General features: G+C 42.5%; 1 long non-coding RNA gene across 1 annotated transcript; it reads left to right on the top strand.

The window, feature by feature from the left end:
- Positions 1-981: 981 nt before the first annotated feature.
- Positions 982-23,559, top strand: LOC133498057 (uncharacterized). Its single transcript, XR_009794177.1, has 6 exons — positions 982-1,187; positions 7,455-7,526; positions 14,813-14,901; positions 15,032-15,158; positions 15,876-15,929; positions 23,431-23,559. It is a non-coding gene; the product is annotated as an uncharacterized LOC133498057 (long non-coding RNA).

The following is a 23,559-nucleotide window of genomic DNA, read 5'->3' as shown; positions in this document are numbered from 1 at the left end:
CACAGATTTGCTCACTTAAACATCCAAATAACACAAAATGACTACCGCAGGCCAAGAAACACAGGCCCGCTCTGTTGCTGGATTGACCCTCTGGTGACAGATGAAGCGGCTGGGTGCAGTCGTTCGGAGAATTTATGTGTCTTTGATGAGCTTGTGGGTAAGTAATATAATAATCATGCTTGCCTCATGTTCGCCAGAACACTTGCCCAGATTGCCCTGCCAGCTCAAACCCGATGGGGAGGAGACCTCTTCCAAATAAAAAGTATCTGATTTCTGAAGGCAGGCATGGGCAATGGGGTGCGCCGCCTTGCCAGCCCCAACCGTTACCAGTTTCTCTACCTCAGAAGCATTTTTCCCATCACCAAGATCCCTCACATAGAGCAGCCGTGTCCATTGTTAGGGCAAAAGGCACCAAATATTTGTATGTTTTCTTTTGAGACTTCAGAAATGTACATTTTCCAGTTGATTCTTTTTAAAGTCATTGTACCAATTGGCAGCATGATGGGGTCATTCCAGACACAACCTTGATCTGAACATATTAAAGACTGTAGAGATGATTGTGGACTTCAGGGGGTATCCTTCACCACACCTGCTTCTCATGCTGACCAACTGTTTCAACCATTGGGACTTTTAAGTTCCTGGGAATTAGCTTCTCAGGACCTGAAGTGAGAGACAAACATGAAATATATCCTCAAAAACTCTCAGCAGAGGATGTACTTCCTGCGGCTCAAAGCACTCATCGGATCAGTCCTGCGTACTTCCATGACAGTCTGGTTCAGGGCTGCCACAAAAAAAGACAAACTCTGACTGCGAATGACAATCAAAACTGAAAGGATTCTCGGCACCACCCTACCCATCCACCTTCAAGGAGTTTGCACGCCAACTGAACTAACAAGAGGAGGGAAAATCCTCTTGGGCCAGTTCTTTCAACTCCGTCCCTCTGGTAGGCGCTATCGAGTAATGCAAACCAAAAGTAGCAGCAATTCCAACAACTTCTTCCTCCTTGCAATTAACTTCTTTAACAATTCAAGTGCAACATCCTACCAATTTTTTTGTCTTGAGTTTGTTGCCACAGTCTGGTGTCAGGACAAGTTGGATTATGGTTTAATGTCCTCCAATTCTGAAATGAAAAATGGAAAGACAGGGGGACAGTGGTGGGACCAGGACCAGATCCTCGGCGGCTTCAGGTGAGTGAGACTTTCCCAGTTTATTGGCTTGTTCAAATCAACACTGTAGTAGTTCATAGTTAGAGTGCTTGGCCAAATCCCAACCTTTTACTCTTGGTATTGATAAATCACATCACACTGTTTTTATCTGTTGGGAACGAATACTACAGTATATTGTCAGTCCAGAAGGGAAACTTCATCGCTGGTTACGGCCATTGAAGGAAGAACACTGAACGGCTGCGCGTCTCTTGAGCTTTTTAGATCAAGAGACAAATGACGAGAGAGAGTGAGGCATGAACTAGCACTTAATAGCAAACACACAGACAATACTCGAACGGTTCATTCGTTTCACCGGAGATTTAAAAGCCCCATAACTCACCGTGAGACCATGATACACTGGCTTCATTTTGAGACAATAAAGAACAAACAGGAAAAGGATTTCAAACTGGAAGAGACACGAGCTTTGTTTTTTTTTCATTAGGGGTTTGTCCCTTCCACACAATTTTAAAGCTAGACATACCTGCTGAAAACAATATCTGATATCATGACTCCCATAACATAGATATCACAGTTGTCTGTCAATATATTACCCTGAGGCATGTTATCCACAACGAAACACATTGTTAACGCTAACATTGATGTTGCAGAGCGCTACTGAGCAAGGATAACAACGGGGTGATCAGACAAGCTTTGAAACATTGGCACGTCGTTTATTGCTCTTTACCTTAAAGTTGATGTTCATCCACTTAGTGAAACACATCACAGTGTATTTCTAAACTCTGAATAAGATGAGGTGGCGCAGTTGGAAAGCGTTGGCCTCACAGTTCTGAGGACCCAGGTTCAATCCCAGCCCCGCCTGTGTGGAGTTTGCATGTTCTCCCCGTGCCTTCGTAGAATTTCTCCGGGCACTCTGGTTTCCTCCCACATCCCAAAAACTTGCAACGTTAATTGGACACTCAAAATTGCCCCTAGGTGTGATTGTGAGTGCAGCTGTTTGTCTTGATGTGCCCTGCGATTGGCTGGCAACCAGTTCAAGGTGTACCCTGCCTCCTGCCCATTGACAGATGGAATAGGCTCCAGCTCTCTTGCGACCCTCATGAGGATAAGCGGCTAAGGAAATGGATGGATGAATAGGATGATAACAAATAGTCACTTGCTTGTGCCAAATTGCTGCCCATTTTGTTTGTTTGCTTCCCAATGTTAAAGACAGGAAACAAACCTGTCTTCAGAAGAAAACCTTTATGGGGACAGGCATGTTTATCAGTGTTATCTTCCCAACATTTACACATCAAAAAGAACATTATTAAAAATAGCCTAATATTGTAATTGTTGGCGGCACAGTGGATCAGATGGTAAAGCGTTGGCCTCACAGTTCTGAGGTCCTGGGTTCAATCCCAGACCCGCCTGTGTGGAGTTTGCATGTTCTCCCGGTGCCTGGGTGGGTTTTCTCCAGGCACTCCGGTTTCCTCCCACATCCCAAAAACATGGAACATTAATTGGACACTCTAAATTGCCCCGAGGTGTGATTGTGAGTGTGGCTGTTTGTCTCTCTGTGCCCTGCGATTGGCTGTTCAGGGTGTACCCCGCCTCCTGTCCATTGACAGCTGGGATAGGCTCAACACTCCCCGTGACCCTTGTGAGGATAAGTGCCAAAGAAAATGGATGGATGGAAGTAATAGCTCACTGCAATTGGCTGGCAACCAGTTCAGGGTGTACCCCGCCTCCTGCCCGTTGACAGCTGGGATAGGCTCCAGTACTCCCCGCGACCCTCATGAGGATAAGCGGCAAAGGAATATGGATGGATGCATGTAATTGCTCAGGTTCTTTTTTTGTTCATTTTTGGAAAACAAGAATAAACAATTAATTCAACAAACAAGAGTCCAGCTGTTGCAGTTATCCAAAACTTGGCGTCAGGGCTCGCCCCAACCCCTGCATCATTTTTTTATTAAGTCGGATTAAGCTATTTTATTTATCATCAGGCAGACTGAAATTGCATTGATAATTTGAAGTGAAGACATTGGTGAAGTTTTTAGAATTCAGAGCTACGACATTGAGGTTAAAGTGTATTATGGAGAAAAAAAAAAAAAAAAGAATGATTTGGTCCATCAGTCTCGTATTGTCACATTCACGGCTGTCCCGTCATTCTTATTTCCTGCCTGGTAATAAGCATCTGAATGCATAAGAGATGTTGCTCAAGTCCTTCCTGTCTATATTAATGTTTTATTTAGTGTTTTATATTATCATAATCAAAGTCCCAATAAAAATAGCAAAGCAGAATAAAATATACATATCAAGTGACAGCCGAGTTCCGTAACCTGTCCCACACAGAATCTTGATGTTATGTTAACAAACAAATTAGCATTTAAATGAGTCCTGCATTTTATCCTTCAAGGTTATGTTGTTATAGATATTAAATTAGAGTGGGTCCGCGTGTACGGCTGCTTGTGTTTGTTGGAGGTTGCAGGTGTGAGTCCGTGTGTATTTGTGCGTGCATGTCTGTGTGTGGTCCGTACGCCGCCAACCGACAAGTCCCCCAGAGAGGTGTTAGAGCAGGTTTATTTTGGGCGGGTTTGGAAGAGAGCGCGATGAATACGGGCGCGTTTCAATGTGTGCGGGTTCCCGTGCTCGCCGGACCTTTCCGAGGGTTGCGGTTGAGTAAAGTTTCTGAAGTTCGACTCCCTTGTATTTTCCAAGAAGACCGGTCCAGTGGCTGAGCTTGCTCTGGATGATTAAGTTGGCACATCTCCTAAAGCAGCTGTCATAGCAATTAAAATATGGGGCTGTGATTGCACCAGTGCTGCCGTCATTGTTGAAATAGCAAACAATTACTCAACGCAAACATTATCCCAGAGGGAGCTCAGGTGACTCCATGTGAAGAATCCAAACACGGATTTTAAAACTAACTAAACGAAGGCCGGAGTGCTCTCCTCACAAAGGCAATAAGTGAATCTTTTCACAATAACGCTCGAAATATGAGGTCAATATGAGGGTTCCATAGCAGTTTGCAAGAATATTTACAGCTATTTATTTCATTTTTTCTTTACTGCTGATGACGCTATAAGGATGAGAGCTGGAAGGTTCTGGGCAGGTTGGGCTTATTTCTTGTACACGGGAATGTTGTCCTTGAGCAAGACAGTGAATCGCAATGGTGGAGTAATTTGGGAAGAATAACATCTTGTATCTTTAATAAATTGCGCTAAAACACATCAATGTTTTTCTTTTCCATTTTATTTCTGCATTCTTATTTACTTGGCATTGACAGTGTTCTCTTTTATACACAAAATGGTCACATTAGACCTGCAACAGAAGGTTCCTCCGATCTATTGGAGGCCCACAATGTATTGCGTAATCACAAAATGACAGGGCATGCCACAGTCAAACAATTTATTGTCATGTCACCGCCATAAATGACATCAAACCTAAAAGCAATGAAAAACATTTCACGACCGTCGGTCAGAATCCACCCACCTCCAAATGCATCAGTTTTCAGGAGGGTTTGCTGAGCCATGAACATTGGAACCTTAAATAGAGCAAGTCATGTTTAACACTAGAAATTGCTCAATAATCCATACATTAATCCATTTTCTGTGCCGCTTATCCTCACAAGGGTCGCGGGGAGTGCTGGAGCCTATCCCAGCTGTCAACGGGCAGCAGGCGGGGTACACCCTGAACTGGTTGCCAGCCAATTGCAGGGCACATCGAGACAAACAGCCGCACTCACAATCACACTTAAGGGCAATTTTGAGTGTCCAATTAATGTTGCATGTTTTTTGGAATATGGAAGGAAACCGGAGTGCCCGGAGAAAACCCACGCAGGCACGGGTAGAACATGCGCACTCCACACAGGCGGGTCCGGGATTGACCTCAGAACTGTGAGGCCAACACTTGACCAGCTGAGCCACCGTGCCGCCGAAATTGCTCAATAATTTGTAAAATAAATAAATAAAAAATAACAGATAACTGTGAGGATCGATCAATAGTATAGATTTGTGACAAAAGTAGGAAATTGACCACATTTGGATATAAGAATTTCCTGGTCGACAGTTGCTATATGCACAGTATAAGTCATGCCGCGCACCAAGCGATACAACCAAACGCGACGGAACTTGACAATCAGAATTGAATTACAGTCAGCGTCTCCCACCCGCAGACTTGGTGATGGACGCTCGCACGCATGCCAACTCGCTGCAATGGAAAAACTGCGAGCCCTGCTGTTGTTGAACGATCATGTGATATTAAAACATTTGTGTTTGGCTGTTACACCTGCGGCGTTGCAACGCTTGTTGACCTGTGATTCAAATTTAAAATCGCAGCAAAACCAGTCGCTGACTCTCGTCCGCTAATGAATACTAGTTGCACAATAACTGTCCAGTGGTGCTCAGTTGCATCACTCTCTCTGCACCAGTCCTAAAATTTTGGGATGAAAGTTAGACTTCCAAAAACCATAATGCTGTCAGCTGATTAACATACGTTAGTTTACATGTGTGAATCTGTAGTGACAATTGGAAAATGACATTGTTCTGTTTCTTTGCTTTGTGTCACTGAAGTGAAATAAGTCGTAGTTGTTTGGGTGGCACAGTGGCCCAGCTGAAAATTGTTGTCCTCACAGTTCTGAGGTCCGGGTTTGATCCCGGCCCCGCCTGTGTGGAGTTTGCATGTTCTCCCCGTACCTGCGTGGGTTTCCTCCGAGCACTCCGTTTTCCTCCCACATCCCCAAAACATGCAACATTAATTGGACACTTTAAATTGCCCCTAGGTGTGATTGTGAGTGCGACTGTTTGTCTCCACGTGCCCTGCGATTGGCTGGCAACGAGTTCAGTGTGTACCCTGCCTCCTGCCCATTTAGAGCTGGGATAGGTTCCAGCACTCCCATGACCCTCATGAGGATAAGCGGCTAAGAAAACATGTGTTCCAACTAAACCAAACCAAAACACGTGCAAACATACAGCTAAGACTTTGTTTCCAAGGGAATATTCACTCAATGACGGAGGGATTAACGACTGAAGGAGCAGAGTTGTTCTTTCAGAATATGACTGATTGCAGTCGTTGCACGCAAGGACATAAAGTGACAGCAATAAAGTGCGGACCAGATTACCTGCTGCCTGCATGTATGATATTGTCTACTCTTCATCAAGAAAAGGCCTATGTGAGCGATCAGGGTGCCATGTACCCCATCACCCACAACCTCATCCTATATGTGTTTGAATCATCATAATTAATCTCGGAGGCAAACTAATCTCACCTTTAATATTATTGATTCATGAACCTGTTCAAAACATGTTGTTTTTAATCTACCCCTCACCGGCTGAGCGGTCGTAATAAAATGTGGATTAATTTGTAAACTGGATGATTTTTTTTTTTCTCTCTCAAATCTTAAGACAGATCATGTCTCGCCGTCAAACACAATAAATACAGTATGTATGCAAATTCACATCCTCATGAAGTATTAAAAAAAAAACACGCATGGTTTTACACATCCAGAATAGCCGACAAACTCATTAATGTGTTCAGAGATATTCACATACATTATATGCACCTCAGGCAATTTACAAATTTATGTCATGTAGAATAAATCCAAGCTGTTTTTGTTTTTTTGTTGTTTTTTTTACTGATTGTAAATTTGCAGAAGACATTTGGTCTGTTTCAATTTCTCTCCAATCAAAATGTAATTTAATTGTATCCATTCAAGTTATTTGTAAGAATAAATGGAAAATAATACAGAAGAAGAAAATACTTTGTAGATACGGTCCTCAAAATGATATGTACTGTAAAATAGAATTTCCCCATAGAAAAAAAATATTAAAAATACTGTCATCTATAGGTGTACTGTAATTTACTGTATAGTGTCAAATGAGGGATGGGATTGCTTTTATTTCCATAGATTCTTATCCCGCCATAATTTCAGCAAAGTTCCTGAAGCCCAAGGAAACAGGTTAGGACAAGGCAAAAGAGGTGTGCCCACTAAAAGTTTGCCCACCAAGAGCACAGAAAATGATTGACACTTCATCAGTTTCACCTTCTATATCTGATTGGTTGTTTTCTGTCCTTTGTGGTGCTCTCCTTAATATATATATATGGGCTGTTTTTTCAGAAGATCACAAATTATTTTAGAACTGTCAGGTCATGTTGACAAATCAAACAAACGGGACAAGAAGTGTTGTAATCTATACAGCAAATTCCCCTTTCATGTTGCGATATAAGTGACATACTGGAGTTTTATTGCTTTGCACGTGAGTCTGCTAACCTTGCATAAATTCCAGCGTAGATTGTTCTCCTTGTTTTTTACAGAGAAAGACAACAAAAAACAAAAAATGAGTGTCACGAAAAGCATCATAAATGAACCATTTAAAGTTTCCGAAGGTGAGTTGTTTTTTATTTTGTATGATTCAGGTCTTAGTACCAATGTTCCCTCTAGCAAACACACTAAACCCGTGAGCGCCCCCTTTGACCACCGTGAGCAACATCAGACGTATGCACTGTGGTCAGATCAGTGTCATGCATTGAAGTGACGTGCCTCATTAAAAGATTCAGATTACAACATTTATACTCTCAACAGAACATTTTTAAGAGCAATTTTTTTTGTGTTTTTGCAAACTTACAATGAAAATGTCAACCAAGAAAAAAATACATTGCTAACCCAACTAAGTCAACTATGAACTATGAATTTAAAAGGTCGCTTCCAACTTTGTTTCTTTTTTTTTTTTAACCCACAATGATATCCCCGTCTGTTTTTCTTGGTTCACGTTGCCCAGACTGTGGTGCTAACTAAAAATTATGAGTGTACCACTTTAAGAGCGGATTGGGGCGGTGTCAGGTAAACTAGGAAGTAGAGTGGGTGGCCCGCTGTAGCCGAGCAGCAGATGGCTGTTAGAACCGTGTGTTTCCATGTTTAAAAAAAAAAAAAAAAAAAAAAGACGTCACGGGCTATAGTTCACAGCGCTAGATCGGTTTTCATGTGCACTGAGAGTGTGCGACAAGTGCGCAAATGCGCAGTTGCACAGCTTAGGGGGAATATTACTTAGCACTAACCTCCCAATCCCCACTCCACGTTCTTAGAGCCACTCCTGGCCTTTACTTTACCTCATCAAATCCTGAATAGCCTTTATACCGTAGGGAAAATTCCAAGAGTTGTGCATATTATTTAATAAAGGAATTAATCACAAATCTTTTGGTCTCAGGTGGACGACACCAACCACGTTATGGTCAACCTCCAACCTTTAATGCACGGGCGGGGTCCATTTAACTGATCTACTGTAGATTGCGGAGTGCCGTAGTGATTGGAGCCATGTGGACATATGGGTGCAGCCTATTAATCCATCAGAAATCAGAGCCAAACTTCACATCGCCATTTGCACATTCCAACGCTCACTGATCCATCACAGGCAGAGACAACCTGGAAGCACTCAGACCCCAAAGTAAACCATTTCCTGAAGCCCCGTACCTCCACCCATGGCCCGAACCAGACATTTATTTGTTTAGCATTGCTGTCCTGCGTAGTTTGGGTCATTGCAAAAACTAACTAGGGAATTTACAGGGCCGGGTTTCAAAGTCGGGGCGCGTAGTCGGCTGTCTGATTTGTTCTTGCGGGTTCGGGACAGGAAGTGGAGATTTACAAACGGATTGGAGTTTTCTTGAAGATTTGCCAATGTTAGGTGGGCTGCTGTTATTGCAATGGGGGGGGGGGGAAATCCCCCACCCCACCCTAAAGACACATATTCTGTACGGCCATATTCAGTACACATAATGAGGGAATATGTTGTTCCGCCCGCTTCGAAATAAGTGTGCACGCATACCAGAGCACACATTCGTATTCACATATTTGTAGATGTAATTAGGAGTTATAGAATTAAAAGAATTAAATGAACGTGCTTCTTCTGTTTTGTTACTTTATTTTACAGCAGAAAGTTGATAGCAGTAGTACACAGAAGAATAAGAATCTTATAAAACCAAAAGAGAGTATGTACTCTGGACAATTTTTTTTTAATATTAAATTTTTTTATTTCTCTTTTAGTTGAAGCAAGCAAGAGAATCTGTTAAGTTGTGGGAAGAGATTCAGTTGGTATACAAAGTTTTTTTCTTCATATTTTGCATTTTTGTGTTGGGTATTTATTTTATTTTTTCATCAAAATAGAAAGATTGATACGTGCACTATATTTTTAGGTCATCATTTTGCTGTATTAGATTTTATTTATTTAAAAAATAAATAAATAAGCAGATAGATAGATAGATAGATAGATAGATAGATAGATAGATAGAACTTCCATGAATAGTACTGAGTTGAGATGTGAACTGAATTGTAGTTGAAATACCATTGAATATACAGAAAAAAAAATAATTGAAGTTAGTTATGGTATATAGTGTGTAGGCATCAGGATCCCCACCCCACCACCACCCCCAATGTTGTCAATTGGAATTTGAACATTAAAATGTTTCAACCATGTTTTGGGGAAAGCACCACCCCTTCGATAAATTTTAGTTCCTGAGGATACGAATGGCACCACTTCTGATGAATATACTACAAATATTTTTGATGAATTACTCAGCAACAAGATGAAACAAACAAATGAGTACCTATATACTATATTTACATACTGTGAGGGGGGGAAAAAAGAAGCAATGAAATGAAATAAATAGGGCAAACTCATTAAAATATTGGAAGATCTATGCACAACTTAATCTCATCATAATACAATAATATCCATCCATCCCTTTTCTTAGTCACTTATCCCCACAGGGGTAACGGGGAGTGCTGGAGCCTATCCCAGCTGTCAAAGGGCAGGAGGCGGGGTACACTTTGAACTGGTTTCCAGCCAATCGCAGGGCAGATAGAGACAAACAGCCACACTCACAATCACACAATTTAGAGTGTTCACTCATTGTTTTATAAAACGAAATATAATAATTAATTGGAGCAGCTGGTAAAGCGTTGGCCTCACAGTTCTGATGTCTTGAGTTCAATCTCGGCCCCGCCTGTGTTGAGTTTGCATGTTCTCCCTGTGCCTGGGTGGGTTTTCTCCGGGCACTCCATTTTCCTCTCACATCCCAAAAACATGTAAAATTAATTGGACACTCTAGATGGGCCATAGGTGTGATTGTGAGTGTGGCTGTTTGTCTCTATGTGCCCTGCGATTGGCTGGCGACCAGTTCAGGGTGTACCCCGCCTCCTGCCCGTTGACAGCTGGGATAGGCTCCGGCATTCCCCGCGACTCTTTTGAGGATAAGCGGCGAAGAAAATGAATGTTTGGATGAATGAATGGAAAACAATGATTTTATTTTAATTATTTATGGTACTTTAGTGCTTATAAAATGCAAAGGTAAGGAAAACGACTTCCTACACTGGTTCCCTTTTGTATCCATATTCACCTCGCTACCCCAATGTTTCCCACTTACTTGAGTGATCTCCCCCACATGTCACCCCCACCCCACCCCCACCCATACACACACACACACACCCCATCCCTCTAGTTCACTTTTACACACACACTCACACAAGCACACAAAGTGAAAGGGGACTTGAAAGACCTGTTTCAGGTGTTTGAACTCATCATTACCAACTCCAGCCTGGGGATCTCCTCCACTTGACAGCCTTGTTGATAGATTGTAATTGTGCGGTGGCAATTGATTGACTGGCCCTCACTGGGCGTAATATGCATTTATTGGAGGTTACAGGTAAAAGGAACAGCAGTAATGACTTTCCTCCATGTCCTTTGGCAAATGACCCTGGAAAAATGGCCCCCCTTTACAAGCTCTGATGGACACTTTACAATATTCAAGGAGGGGCGGGATATTTTTGCATTTCACTTTGAGATGTAAGTGCTGACAAGACAAAAAAAAAAAATCGTTTTCCCTTTTAATCAAATTACAATTATTCCTACGGTGGAGAGGAAACAGTCGTTTTGGTTGTCTGTGTGTTCGTTATTTTCTTCCAGTAGCTGCGGGTAATTAATCATCCATACGTTTAAAAACATCTCAGTGCTCTGTTCTCTCAGTTCTTTAAGGCCTCGGTGTGTGAGTGATTACCGCCGAAATAAATATATAACATATTCCAGAGTGCGGAAAATACACATATGGCGCCGTCTTTGAAACTGCGGCGCATTTGAAGCAGAAGCGGAAAACAAGAAAGGGATATCGTGAATGGAGTGTGACTTGCGATGTTCAGGTGCAGCCGACCAAGTTGGAGAAAAAGAAATGTAGCGTAGCGGGTCAACCGCTTTTCTTTTCTTTTCTTTTCTTTTCTTTTTTTAACAAGCCAAGAGCATAAAGAGAGGGAACAAACGTTTTACTTGCCAAATCAGTTTGTAGCAACTATGAAATACTGGCTGCATGGGCCTTCATGCTTATTTTTCTTAGCATTACAGATCTTGATTGCATACGGTATAATATTTCTTGATTTCCTGCATGGGTTTACTCCGGGCACTCCGGGTTCCTCCCACATCCCAAAAACATACAATATTAATTGGACAGGCTAAATTGCCCCTAGGTCTGATTGTGAGCGGGATTGCTCATTTGTCTCCATGTGCCCTGCGATTGGCTGGCAACCAGTTTAGGGCGTACCCCGCCTCCGGCCCGTTGACAGCTGGGATAGGCTCCAGCACCCCCCGGGACCCTCGTGAGAATAAGCGGCAAAGAAAATGAATGAATAATATGTGTACTGTCTCACAGTTCTGAGGACCCGAGTTCAAATCCGGCCTCGTCTGTGTGGACTTTGTCGTCCCCGTGCCTGGCTGGGTATTCTCCGGGTACTCCGGTTTGTCTCATGCAGTGAGTCACGTTCATTTTGCTGCGTATACGGAGAGGCGAGTCCGGTTTTGTGCTAAAATGACAAACCGTGAGCTCGGCAGCGAGTCTTTGCAGGAGCCGGCTACTTGCTTCTTCTTCTTCTTCTTGATGCACAGTCCAAAGTTTGGGAAAAAAGCTTGTACAACAACATGGACAAACACATCCATCCATCCATCCATCCATTCATTATCTTAGCCGCTTATCCTCACAAGGTTCACAGGAGTACTAGAGCCTATCCCAGCTGTCAACAGGCAGGACGTAGGTTACACCCTGAACTGGTTGCCAGCCAATCGCAGGCCACATTGAGACAAACAACCGGACTCACAATCACACCTTGGGGCAATTTAGAGTGTCCAATTAATGTTGCATGTTTTTGGAATGTGGGAAGAAACCGGAGAGCCCAGAGAAAACCCACGCAGGCACAGGGAGAACATGCAAACTCCACACAGACGGGGCGGGAATCGGACCCGTGACCACAGAACTGTGAGGCCAACGCTTTCCAGCTGATCCACCGTGCCGCCCAAACACAACCATATGAAATTGAACTAAACTTTTCTAAGTCAGTGGTGGACAAACTGTTTAACCGGAAAATAAACACACAAAAATGAGAAGTTACAGTAAATAAAGATTTACTTGCTTGTTTGATTTCACACTTACTGGGTGGGTCTTTGGCATGCACAACAGAGATGGGTTTTTTTTTTTTTTTGTTTATAAACAATAAAAAAATAGGTATGGAGAGTATATATGTCGACTGAAATATTTGATAAATGCTAGTGCAAAATAAAAAGCTCAATTCATTTGGAAAAGGCAATTACTGTAATCAACTGAGATGGTGTACATATACCTGTTTCCTGTTAGTAACTGCTACAGGAAGCTGTTGAAAGGGCGTTAACGTCAACGGATGAGAAGATAAAACCAGAAGTCATATTAAATGCAGTATCTTAAACACTTGCGGAGTGCATTCTCTACATGGGACTAAAAAAGAATGCATATTATGTGCCACTGGTTTCTGTGTCTAACAGTACGACCATCGTTCTTTTGTTTCATGGACTGCGGCTACAACCACATCACCGAAATCCTCTTCTGAAATAGAGAAAGGCCAGAACAATGGACTCCCTTGTTCTGAAGTCACCTCCTGAGAGAGAGAAACAAGAAAGAGGTGTGGGTATTTTGGGGATTGCTTTACACCATTGACCCCATATACTGTTGGGTTCATGCATAGTGTATGCATTCTATATACATTATTTGTTATTTTTATGATAAAGTCATGCAGGGATGACCGTGATCCCCGGTTGATATTATACTAACACAGGCATGTAAATGGTGTCTGGTTATTGTATTAAGCTTCGGCCTCCTGCTCTCTTTACTGGTCCCAGAGGACGATGGGCATTGAGTACTAATTGGTTCCACAGCGAACCATAACACACACCCCACCTAAAATTGCCCGCCTTTTTTTTTTTTTTACAGGACTCTTTAATGAGTGTTTTGCAAGCAAAATAAAGGGGTTGATAAGAGGTCGCGTAGGCAATTGATATGGTTACTAAGTAGTTAATTTGCATTCTTTCAGAATATTCAACATGGAAAGAGAGTTGGTAAATTGGGCAGCGTTGAAGGAATTATAGTCATAAATGAAAACATAAACCCCGAAACACATTTATTAAGGGTCCGGTGATGGTCTTATTTTTGGCAAATTTTTCCATTTTAGGTTTTCCCTTTTTATCAATTTTGATGGTCCATAAATGTCACACTCTGGCAATAAACAGTCCTTAATGTTTATATTCCTAAATTTGTCAGAGAACTAAATACTCAGATAAAGTACAGATAGTTAAAAGTATCTTCTGCATTGCACCACTGCATGTGAGTCATCAGGGAAGAAAAATTTTAACGTGATGATACAGTTCTGGATTGTTCAATTATTGTTGATGTAAATAAGAAGTCGGCGGCACGGTGGCTCAGCTGATAAAGCGTTGACCTCACAGTTTTGAGGTCCCGGATTCTATCCCGGACCCGCCTGTGTGGAGTTTGCGTGTTCTCCCCGTGTCTACGTAGGTTTCCTCCGTGCACTCCAGGTTCCACCCACATCCCAAAAACATGCAACATTAATTGGACACTCTAAATTGCCCCTCGGTGTGATTGTGAGTGCGGCTGTCTGTCCTTTGGGGAAAGCACCACCCCTTTGATAAGTTTTAGTTCCCGAGGATACAAATGGCACCACTTCTGATGAATATACTACAAATATTTTTGATGAATTACTCAGCAACAAGATGAAACAAACAAATGAATACCTATATACTATATTTACATACTGTGAGAGAAAAAAGAAGCAATGAAATGAAATAAATAGGACAAACTTGTTCAAATATTGGAAGATCTATGCACAGTTTAATCTCATCATAATTAATAACTCTAAATTGCCCCTAGTTGTGATTAGGAGTGTGGCTGTTTGTTTCGATGTGCCTTGCAATTGGCTGGCAACAAGTTCAGGGTGCACCGCGCCTCCTGCCCGTTGTCAGCTAGGGTAGGTTACAGCACTCCCCGTGACCCTTGTGAGGATAAGCGGCGAACAAAATGGATGGATGGATGGATGGATAAATTAGAAGTAAAATTCTAAAAGATGTCAAGCACTAATTAAAGACAATCTAGTCCACAGTTGGAGCAATTCATTGCTCATGTCTAGCAGCTGTGCTATCACATGAATGTCAGCTTGTCTTCGTAAGCTCCGAGACCGAGTACCACATACATTTGCATTGGTACTGCAGCTCTTGTACGTTGTTTTTGTTTATAAGAGGTAAGGTGATAGCAACTCATATTATGGAGTATTCCAGCTGGCACCACCACTGTCTTTTCAACTTTGCCCTTCATCCTAGCAAAGCCTCTTCGGTCACATAACACACCAGACACCTTCCGCCAGCTGTTCCAACCTGCTTGGACCCGTTTCTTCACCATGCAATGAAGGGTAGGAAATTTGAATTTCATTGGAGATCATCCACTTAGCTAGGGTGAATCATCTGAAAATTACAATACTTCCTCTTTAATGTGAAGTTTGTTTTGTTTTGTTTTTTTGATTCCATTTTATTTTCCACCAGCACAAAAGAAAGAAAAACAAGAGAGGCCAGTCCATTAGGCATGTGACTGGACGTGTTCCCCAAGCCATGAACTGCTGGCCAAATACTCAAATGGGTGAAACGCTCTTTGGGGCTTTTGAGATAAAAAGTAAGGTGCTGAGCAAATCCAAGGACATCTTTAAGTTTCACAGCCACAAAATTTATCAATTTTATGATGACCACCCCCCACCCCACCATTACCTCATTTAATCCCAAGCACACTGCCAGGCTACACAAAGAGATCCGATGCATCAATCAGGCACTAAGTATGGTGGAAATAAAGCAACGTTTGCTGCCTTAGCTAGCCAGGAAACAATTATGGACACTTTTGACTTGAGGGTCATTACTATACTTTTAATGAACCTTTGCATTTTATTGAGCAGCAGTAACTTAAAAAATAACATTAAAATCACACATTGACACCTGCTCGTAACTCAAAAGAATTGTGTTTCAAATGTTCTTTCACCACTAAATGAAAAACTACATAAAGTCCACGGCTACTTGTCTAATCTAAAAAATTTAAAAAAAAAAAAAGGCTTGAACAGATTAATTGCATTTTATTCATTTCAATGGGGAAGCATAATTTTTTGAGACAGGAGTATCATCATAGAACAAATCAAACTTGTATCTCACGGTAACGTTCTATTAATGCGTTGCAGCCTCTCCCAAAAAAAAAAAATGTTGGGAATGGTTTGTTGAAAAGGGAAACATCACTCCAACATAAACCTTATAAAAAGGTACTGAAACCATGTAAATAAATAGAATGTAAAGAATTGACCATTTTGTGTAAGATGATTTAATTAATTGTGACTCCTGGTGTATCCAGCTGAGCCGACGGGTAGCAGTCATGAAGACACAAATGAAGACTTTCCCAGCTACTGTAAGTGTCTCATTAAACTACTGTCATATTTTTTGGTTATTTATTGTGTACATATTTATTGTTCTATTTTCTGTGTCGATGCACCATTTGTTGACAAATATCCATTGCTTAAAACTGAATGGTTATGTCGTCAGGAGTATGCTATTTATTAGCCTGTCTATGGCGTTTTGCATTGCGCGTCAGCATTAATTTCACAGAAGGCAAAGTTGTTCTTAAATACAGAACATGTTATTCTCTTTAGGTAAAATTTTACAGTCAACTCCAAGCACTTGTAAATACAACCAGATGAATAAGAAACATAGAATTGTTAAGTCCATTTGTTTTATTCAAAATTACTTTAAATGGTTGGCTGGCAATCAGCTCCATCTCTGTTGTGCCTCCTACCCGTTGACAGAGCTCCAGCACTCCCGTAACCTTTGTGATGATAATCAGCTCAGAAAATGGATTAATGGATGGATGGATACTTTAAATGGCTCATAAAAGACCTTAAATTAAACCTATGAACACGTTGAGCTCGCTGCAGGCCGCCGCCTCTCCGTTTCACGCGTTTCTCAACGCCGAGCCGATTCTTTGCTCCATTTTTCAATTGAGGAGCCACCAACTAAATCCCTGTCAGAAGTGAATGAACCATTCCTGCTTCGACAGACTCCCGTCCCCTCCGGCACATTTCCCAACACATACCTAGAAATCGGGAGAACATTTTCATCCGGTGTCTCCGTGTTATCGGATTTTTAGTCACGAGCATGAAAGTAGTTTGATTTAAAAAGTAATTTATGCATGATGTGTTGATAAAGAGTGGTAGTCATGTGTGTGCCCCTTTTCATTATCCATCAATCCATCCATCCATTTTCTTAGCGGGTTATCCTAACAAGGGTTACAGGGAGTGCTGGAGCCTGTCTCAGGTGTCAACGGGCAGGAGGCGGGGTCATCTTGAATTGGTTGCCAGCCAATCGCAGGGCACATCGAGACAAACAGGCACACTCACAATCACCCCTAGGGGCAATTTAGAGTGTCCAATTAATGCTGCAAGTTTTAGGGATGTGCGAAGAAACCGGAGTGCCCGGAGACAATCCACGCAGGCACGGGGAGAACATGCAAACTTCACACAGGCGGCCCTGGGATTGAACCCAGGACTTCAGAACTGTGAGGCCAACGCTTTTCCAGCTGATCCACCGTGCCGCCTCCTTTTCATTATTTTACATTAAATTTAAAGTTATCAATTTATAATAAGAGCTTGTTAACCTTTTTGAGGGCGGCACAGTGGATCAGCTGGAAAGCGTTGGCCTCACAGTACTGAGGTCCCAGGTTCAAATTCCGGACCCGCCTGTGTGGAGTTTGCGTGTTCTCCCCATGCCTGCGTGGGTTTTCTCCGGGCACTACCAGTTTCCTCCCACAGCCCAAAAACATGCAACATTACTTGGATACTCTAAATTGCACATAGGTGCGATTGTGAGTGCGGCTGTTTGTCTCCATGTGCCCTGCGATTGGCTGGCAACTAGTTCAGGGTGTACCCCGCCTCCTGGCCATTGACATCTGGGATTGGCTCCAGCACTCCCCAGGACCCTTGTGAGGATAAGCGGCTAAGAAAATGGATGGATGAATGGGAACCTTTTTGATGGTACACTGGCTTTAATAGGGAACGTAGTAGTATCAGTGTCTTCCAGTACTGTTCTTCTCAGAAGTTTGTGCTTGTACAATTTTTGTTGGGTACTACAGTGGTCTCTACAGTGGCTTGGAATTGAAGTTCCCAACTTTAGGAGGAGGCTTGAGCAAAAAAAAATGAAAAAAAAAGTGTTATTCCTTACTGCTACTTTAAAAGAGAACATGGGGAAACGTTAGAAAGTGGCGTAATGGGACGTTGGATGCAAAAGACAAAATGGCCACATTAAGGCCAACAGCGCCGACTCCTTGGAGCTGCGGCCTCCGAGATTTGGTAATTTTGCACCCACTCGTGTATTGTTTAATCAGCAGCATTATCATCACCGCTAGTTCCTCCTCCCGTCCATCCCAAAAGTGCTGAAGCAGGTGAATTACTCGGCAGAACTTCACAGTCCTCTGGTGCATCTGTCAATTGTGCTGCTCGGCTGAATCCACAACCCCTCGGTAACCTTTTATGACCGCCTCCACCGCAATATTGGCCCTAAAAATACATGTACCTTGCAAACGCAGCTCTACCACCAGTATTTATTTATTTTTTTGATGCCTCATATATTGAACCCTAATTCTGAAATTAGTTTTGTTTATTGCTTTTACATGGCTGGGATGTGAGACCACGATGGTGGTTGGCGCATCATTCGGGGCAATCGCCTTATCTAATGGGGCGATAATGCAGGCTTGATTGGCTCGATCTGTTGGGGAGGAAGATTTCCCGCCCCCCGCGCGGCCCCTCAGGCCATTGCCTCAGGTTTATTTCCGAAAATGTGTTGCATAATTTCTACTGGCTTTGCATGGCTGACCTATAGGATGACGTCTTTACTGCAGTTAGCTGCTGATTTGACAAGCCAGATCATCTTGTGTGTTCTGATGCTTAAAGTCATCCCCCGCTCATTATGGGGGAAAAAATGGAGAGTTATCTTGTAATTCATATACGCTTGTCACTAGTGTATTAGGAAAATACTCAGGGAGACATGATCGGGGGGAGAATGCAGCAAAGTTCCCGCTGTGGAAAGTGACGTTCCATCGACAGTGCACTTGACCCCCGAGCGGTGTAGATAAACATGAAATGGCTCCTTTATTTCATTTTGTTTTACTCCTTGATTCGTGCGCGTCGCTCTCAGAGGAGCGGCGGCATCGATTGCTGATTTAATGAAAGCGGTCCTTCCTCACCACCATTCCTCACTCCTCTTCCTCCTCCTCCTCCTCCTCCACGTCTGCTTAAAATGCCTCGCTTAATAAGATTTCTGTTAAAAGTCGTAAATAGAATCAGAGCTGTGGTGGTGAGGCGAATTCTCTCTCACTCCTCTTCACAAAATCTTCATTGTGTTTCCTTTTTTTTTGTCTATTTGGGTTTATTGTGTCGACAGTGGGATTCCACTCGTGAAAATGACAAAAGAAATTACACGAAATAGCCACTTATTCTGAAGGGGTCATGGTATATTTATATTTATTTTATTTATTTTGGAACAAGCAGAATTAAAAGTGGCATGCAGTTCAAATATAATTGTATTAAGAAGAATTACTGGTATAAGGAACACCGAAATCATCGCCCAAATGGAAGCAATATGTGAACTATATATTCCTATACATAGATATACAAGGTGGCACAGTGGATCATGTCACATCCCAGCGGTGCAGAGGCAGACCCAAATGCAGGACTCCAGGGCAAAGGCATAATGTTCAGTGGGTTTTATTCTTAACCAAAGAGATGGACAATTACACAGTCCAAGAAAGCAGGATCCAAAAGACGGATTCGATGACTATGAATCTAAGTGGTGGAGTGACCCGGGATGCGGTGAAGCATACTCACCAATACAAAGCAAAACTCCAACTGAAATACTTGGTCAAATCTCAGTGCCTCATGCGAAACAGCTGTGACCGGCGACAGGTGTCAGAGATGACACCGCCCAGAGCAGCTGCCCGGCCACGCCCCTCCTGGGAGTGGCCAAGCGTTGCTCATGACAGATCAGATGGTAAAGTGTTGGCCTCACAGTTCTGAGGTCCCGGGATCAATCCCGAACCCACCTGTGTGGAGTTTGCATGTTCTTTCCGTGCCTGTGTGGGATTTCTCCGGGCACTCCGGTTTCCTCGCACATCCCAAAAACATGGAACATTAATTGGACACTCAAAATTGCCCTAACGTGTGATTTTGAGTGCAGATGGTTGTTTGTTTCTGTGTCCCCTGCGATTGACTGGCAACTCTCTCAGGGTGTACCCCGCTTCCTGTCCAATGACAGCTGGGATAAGCTCCAGCACTCCCCGCGAACCTTGTAGGGATAAGTGGATCGGAAACTGGATGGATGGGTTATTCAGCTGTGTAAGAAGAAGGATAATTCACTCCATATTGTGCTTAATAATACATTTTAAAAGTTAATTTTGGACAAGAGTGTTTCTAGTACATAAGCAGGTCCTTTTGGGGGGGGGGGTGTTTTTTTTATTCAGACTCATCATCACATCGTTTCTGATGACTAGCCAGGCAAAATAACTGTGCATTACATTACAAAACCTCTTAATTAGCAAGCGCTTCCTCGATCAAGTATCTAAATTACATTTGTACAGTCCAGTGATTACTGACCAAGGAAGCTTCTGGAGATGCCCAGAATAGGCAAGGCCAATAAATGGTCCCATCGAATGGGTGACCACTCAGCGAATGAATCATGTCCTCATAATTAAATTGTATGGCATAGTCGAGTGTTAAGTTTAGTGGATGCGCATTGAGCTGCTCTGACTTCTCATTTGGCTTTTAAAGAAATTAAGGGATGAATTTGGACAATAATTACTCTTTTCCGGATCATTTATCCAATCCAACACCACCACTCTTCTTCTTTTCCCGCTTCCGCAGCCACTGCGGGCTTTAATCACTTTGGAACACTTCCATTGTGACTAAGTTAGTCATTCGCTCAATAATTGTAACCCAATAACTTCAAGAACAACAACAGTCACATATGAAATATATCTGTTTGAGTTTTTAATGTATATACAGTGAAGAAAATAAGTATTAGAAATAATGGAGGGGTCTGAAATTTTCATCGTAGGTGCATGGCCACTGTGAGTGAGATAATCTAAGAAAAATCCAGAAATCACAATGTATGATCTTTTAATGATTTATTTGTGTGATACAGCTCCAAATAAGTATTTGAACACCTGTCTATCAGTTAGAATTCTGGCCCTCAAAGACCTGTTAGTCCGCCTTTAAAAATCCACCTCTACTCAATGTATTTTCCTGAATCAGATGCACCTGTGTGAGGTCGTTAGCTGCATAAAGACACCTGTCCACCCCAAACAATCAGTAGGACTTAAACTTGTAACATGGCCAAGACCAAAGAGCTGTCCAAAGACACCAGAGACAAAATTGTACAACACGACACGGCTGGAAAGTGGTACGGAGAAATTGCTAAACAGCTTAGTGAGTGGAGCCCCATGCAAGATATCACCTCGTGGGGTCTCAATAATCCTTAGAAAGGTGAAGAATCTGCCCAGGACTACACGACAGGACTTGGTCAATGACCTGAAAAGAGCTGGGACCACCGTTTCCTAGGTGAATGTTGGTAATACACTAAGATGGTTTGGATGGTTTGAAATCATGCATGGTACGGAAGGTTCCCCTGCTTAAACCAGCACATGTCAAGGCCCGTCTTAAGTTTGCCAATGACCAATTGGATGATAGAGAGGAGTCATGGGAGAAAGTTTTGTGGTCAGATGAGACCAAAATGGAACTTTTTGGTCATAATTCCACTAACCATGTTTGGAGGAAAACGAATGATAAGTTCCATCCCAAGAACACCATCCCTACTCTGAAGCATGAGGGTGGTAGCATCATGCTTTCGGGGTGTTTTTCTTCACATGGGACTGGACGACTGCACTGTATTAAGGAGAGGATGACCGCGGCCATGTAAGAAGCATATCAAGGTTCTGCCGTGGCCTCCCCATTCTCCAGACCTAAACCCAATAGAAAATCTTTGTAGGGAGCTGAAACTCTGTGTTTCTCAGCGACAGCCCAGAAACCTATCTGATCTAGGGAAGATCTGTGTGGAGGAGTGGGCCAAAATCCCTGCAGTGTGTGCAAACCAGGTGAACAACTCCAGGAAACGTTTGACCTCTGTAATTGCAAACAAAGGCGACTACCAAATATTAACATTGGTTTTCTGAGTTGTTCAAATACTTATTTGCAGCTGCATCACACAAATAAATAGCTTACAAAAAAATCATACATTTTGATTTCTAAATGTTTGTTTTTAGATAATCTCTCTTGCAGTGGACAGGCACCTACGATGAAAATTTCAGACCCCTCCTTGATTTCTAAGTGTGAGAACTTCAAATACTTATTTTCTTCACTGTTGTACTTTACGGTCCTTTAAATAGAACACAAATTTTAAACCGAGGAGTTGATATTACCATTGTTTGTTGGCGGGATTAAGCAAAAACTACTTCATTGATGTCCACAATACTGTGTCGTGGTCCCAGGGAGATCCAGGAGGTTCTCAGTGGATAATGCATTCATTTTACTTCTAAAAGTCCGGCATATGCAGGAGATTGGTGTCTGTGAACTTGTGCAATTTCCCGGTGATCAGTCCTTGGCCACATCTGTGCTTTACTCATCGTCAATTAATGTGCAGCTTTTCTCCTTTGCTGCTTCACAAATTGCTGCTTTTCCATTCATTTGTTCATTCATTTCATGGCGTTTTCCTCATAAATCAATGGGACATAAGCAATCGAGCCGTAGGTCACCTCCAAAGAAGACAACCCTCTCCGTCGACTGGAAGATTTCCCGAGCACTCTGCAGTCTAAAATTACTCATAAAGAGTGCTTAAGGGGGAAACAACAGTCCCTTCCACTCCTCAATACAGCACATATCATCAAAAAATGGGCTTCCTGAAGTCAAGCAGCCTTATGATCGACGAGCATTTCTTTGCGCGAGGCCGCTGTATTGTGCATGCTGTGAAGTTTATTTTATAGTGTCCGTGATAGATGTTGTTTGGAGCGATTTAAGCGGCCCTTATGCTGGTGTCAGCATCTGACCCCTCCGCAGTGATAAAGCTATCAGTAAGAGAGAGCCCAACCAGAAGTGAAATATGGAGGGAGGGACGAGCGTGCCAGATAAAACTCCCGCACACTGGGCACCCGCCAATTGTGGGACGGGAAAGCTTTCGCTCTTTATCTGCATAAAACTTCGGGAGTCGGGGAGCAGGGGGGAGATTGAGTGGAGGGAGCCGTTAAATATCCTCGGGAGATGAATTAAAATGAGATGTATTTCAAAATCAGGACTAAGTATCAGCCGAGTCCTCAGCATGGAAGCAACTGAGGTAAACAGTTTAGACACAATGGTTGTTGCGCTAACTCAACAATTGAAAACGTGTCACGGCTATCATTAATATTAACAAAATTTGCATCTTGCACCCATAATTGAAGTGGCATTATTATATTAAATATGGAAACAATAGTGAATGCAGTACAATTATAAAATTACAATTAAAAACAATGATCATAATTGATATCAGTGAAAAAACTTATCTGGAATTTAATGAAAATTAACATTAACTAAAAGATACCACTGCATGAGTATATGTATAAACAGGTTGATTAATATTGAATATTGTGTTAATTAGTTATGCGTGAATCCTCCTGAAATTCTCATCCATCTATCCATTTTCTTTGCTGCTTATCCTTGCAAGGGTCGCGGGAAGTGCTGGAGCCTATCCCGGCTGTCAACAAGAAGGAGGCGGGGTACACCCTGAACTGGTTGCCAGCCAATCGCAGGGCACATAGAGACAAACAGCTGCACTCACCATCACACCGAGGGGCAATTTAGAGTGTCCAATTAATGTTGCATGTTTTTGGGATGTAGGAGGAAATCAGGGACAACATGCAAACTCCACACAGGCGGGGGCAGGATCAAGCCCGGGTCCTCCGAACTGTGAAGCCAACGCTTTACGAGCTGATCCACCGTGCTGCCTCCTGAAATTCTCATAGGAAA

Source organism: Syngnathoides biaculeatus, chromosome 3, assembly GCF_019802595.1.
Source record: "Syngnathoides biaculeatus isolate LvHL_M chromosome 3, ASM1980259v1, whole genome shotgun sequence".
In the NCBI taxonomy this organism is placed as follows: domain Eukaryota; kingdom Metazoa; phylum Chordata; class Actinopteri; order Syngnathiformes; family Syngnathidae; genus Syngnathoides; species Syngnathoides biaculeatus.
This window is presented reverse-complemented; position numbering and strand designations above follow the sequence as displayed.